Raw genomic sequence first — 3,746 nt, forward strand, 5'->3', positions numbered from 1 at the left:
ACCATCAGGAGACACACTTGCTCGTTTTCCATCCAGTCAAATTAAAAAAACTTGGTATTTAAGCATTTTTACTTTAAATATGGCGCATTTTTTTCAGATTTAGGTAATATTGGGTTCTCTTTACTCAGAATCGTGAGCAATATTGATTTGGACGAAGAAAAAAAAATCCCCCAGTTTTCCATTAAAAATGTTGTGTCCATTTTGTAACGACCAATAATAAATTGTATGAAAAACAGTATAGTTTAGATCAGATATTAGTGCACACTTTGTTGTGTCAGATATTGGTGCTGACTGTACACTATTTTTTCAAAAGTAGAAGGGTTAAAATTGTGAGTGTCATAATTTAGGTCTACGTCAAAATAACTGGGCCAGGGTATAATAAAGTTCATGGGAAACTCTGGTTAGTCTTGATCTTTAATCTGTCGACGAAGCCTGTTTGTTCTGATATGAATGTGAAGCTTGTTCTTATTGTTGTCTAGTGTGACATTTTTGAAAAATAATCTTCATTTTCATTCTGTATTTTATCCTTATTCTTCCTGCTTGACTGTACTTTTTTAGGTCAGGACAAGTTCTATTACAAAACGCGTGTATTGTTTCAAACAGTGTATTATTTTAATTATGAGTTAGGAGTATTTGTCTGGGAACTTAGTACGGAGTATAAATGACTGTAACTAGAATTAAAGCCGCCATAGTGGCCTAGTGGTTAGAGCTCTCCTCTCAAGCAAAGGATTGTGGGTTCAAATCCATCCCGCTTATGAATTTTTCGTAATTCACGTCTGCATAATTTCAAATCAATTTGACCTTCGGAAGTGGATCAAAAATAAGAACAACAACAAAACTACAAGGGTTCCTAGTTGACTACGGAACCCTAAAAAGGACAAGCTAATAACCTAACCAACGAAAAGTTGGAAAACCCCGACCTTGTCACTTCAAAGTTCAATATCTCAAAAATGGCTGAACCGATTTTGATGAAACATGACTAAGAACCATCGCTGCTTTCAAATAAAAAACCGCGTTCATATCGGTCCATCCATTAAGAGTTACGGTGCCACAGATAGACACACATACCCACATAGCGGTCAAACTTATAACACCCCTCTTTTTCCATCGGGGGTAAAAATAAAGGCTGGTGTAGAATCTTTTGTACTTATTAAATTATATCAATAATACTATGTGATATAATATACAAATACATACACAATTGTATTTGTATAAAAACACGCACTGTATTGTCTAACACTATACAGCTTAAAACACTGTTTTCGTATCACTAATCAAATATCACCCATGTATATCTCTTGTGTGTTGGTGTGTCTGTTCGGGCGTAACCCCTGAACGTAACCTGCGACGCTTTCCTTAGACCACGGAGAATTGTTCTGCGCGACTGTATTCCTTCCGGGGCACAGAGAATAACAGTGTGGTGGCTCGAGAATAAACGCCCTGGTTACAACAAACGAGCGATTCAATCGGTAGTGTTAATAATAATAATATATAAATTTTTATTCACCATCATCATCATCATCAGCCCGAAGACGTCCACTGCTGGACAAAGGCCTCCCCCTTAGAACGCCACAATGAACGACAACTCGCCACTTGCATCCACCGGTTTCCCGCTACTCTCACGATGTCGTCAGTCCACCTGGTGGGAGGCCTGCCAACGCTTCGTCTTCCGGTTCGTGGTCGCCACTCGAGGACTTTTCTCCCCCACGGTTATCTGTTCTTCGAGCGATGTGGCCTGCCCATTGCCACTTCAATTTGCATATTTTTCCAGCTATGTCAGTGACTTTAGTTCTTCGACGAATTTCCGTATTCCGGAATTCACCATCACCAACCAAAAATACAATACAAGACAGATAACATTATGAAGTGAGGCAAATGGACATGAGACTCGGCGAGGTCGCTGGTTTTCAGTCTCCATCCAAACTAAAAACTAACTTAACTAGTCTACTTACTACGGTAGGTGCACTGCCACAACTACAGTATTACAACAAAGTATCCGGTACATGTACTTACATTAAAAAACAATTACGTTCAGAGGCAGGAATTCAACACAACCAGGTTCACCAGCAAAAAACAAAAAACAATCAGTTTACCAATAATAAAATAAAATACAGTGGCATATTATCTCACTAACTCAATTAATTCTATTAATCCAAGAAATAGTTCAAGGTTCGCCTTTGTACATCTCTTTCTCTTGCTAACTGTAATTTTCATATGTTTATGTGTTGTTGTTGTGGTTTTATTGAATATTTGAATAAATTACGATTTTACCTTAATAAAAAATACTGGTATAAAAAGAAACCTATCTGTTATTCCAGATCTCCTGCTATCTACATACTTACTAATTTCATACAACTCCGTCCTGTCATTTTAACGTGCAGGAATAGTACACAACACACAACACACACACACACACACACACACACGTACAGATGTATAGTGAATAATGTTTTGCCATCGTATGTTGTCGAAAATCTAGCTAAAAGTTAGGTGATGTCTTTCAAAATCAGTTTCGCAATATTAGCATTGTTTTGGTACCTAATATAATTAGTAAATTTTGGCTAAACATCAATTAGCCTAACTATACTTGGTTCGGATAGGTATTTAACTAAATGTAAACAAAACAACGTCACTTGCTGTCTTAAATATTGAAATTCCCCATTAAACTATCAAAATATTTACATTTCTGTATTGAAATAGGTACCTACACTAGTCTAGCTTGTATTACAATGATAGATAAGTAAAATGTTTGAAATCATTGAATGTACCAAATCTTCATTTGTTAGTTAGTAACCTTATAGTTGCGAACTTTCGCACGCACCATTGCATCGCTTCGCAGGTTCGGATGTTTTCCTTCACCGCAAAGCTCGTGGTAAATTTCAAATGTAATTCCGCACATGAATTTCGAAAAACTCACGAGGTGCGAGCCGGGGTTCGAACCGACGACCCTCTGCTTGAGAGGAATCCGCACTGGGCCCGCGTGGACCTATGGCCCAAGCCCTTTGTTCTGAGAGGAGGCCTGTGCCCAGCAGTGGGACGTTTATAGGCTGGGATGATGATGATGATAATGATGAGAACATATAGTTCAGCTATCATTTTCCAGTGGTGCGCTAGCACTGTGGCAGATATTAATACAGTTGACTGTACCTACTGGCATTTTTACTTTAAGACCTACAATTGTACAAATGAACATAATCGTAATAAATCGATATGAAACATGGCGTACCTACAATTCGTATGGACTCTCTGTCTGACAAGCTCTTGGCTTTGCTTTTAACCAATACAAAACTTCTTTCGCTATTTATAAACAGTTCAATGTATTCCAGTTAAACCTTGCTAGTGATCCAAAGGCCGGTATGGTTTCCAAACATTTCATAACAAGTTTGTTCACACCCTTATTCAATTGGCCATAGAGTCTACTTTGCATCCAATGTTACATGACCTAGTAAGAGATATAGTTTGGAATTAAAAAATATTAAAACTCACGAAGGTAAACATCAATTGCGAGAGAGCAATCTAAGATACATTTAAACTTTTTTGCTATTGCTCGGAACTTGAGACAAGATAACTAAACCTAAACCAACAAAAGTTTGAAAACCACGACATTGTCACTTCAAAGTTCAATGTTCCAAAACGACAGAACCGATTTTGATAAAACTTGTAAGAACCATCGCTAGAAAGCCTGCTTTCCAACGACTGAAACTCCTAATTTCTAATTCAAAACGCCAATATTCATAACTTTGTTA

This window comes from Choristoneura fumiferana, chromosome Z (genome assembly GCF_025370935.1).
Source record: "Choristoneura fumiferana chromosome Z, NRCan_CFum_1, whole genome shotgun sequence".
NCBI lineage: Eukaryota > Metazoa > Arthropoda > Insecta > Lepidoptera > Tortricidae > Choristoneura > Choristoneura fumiferana.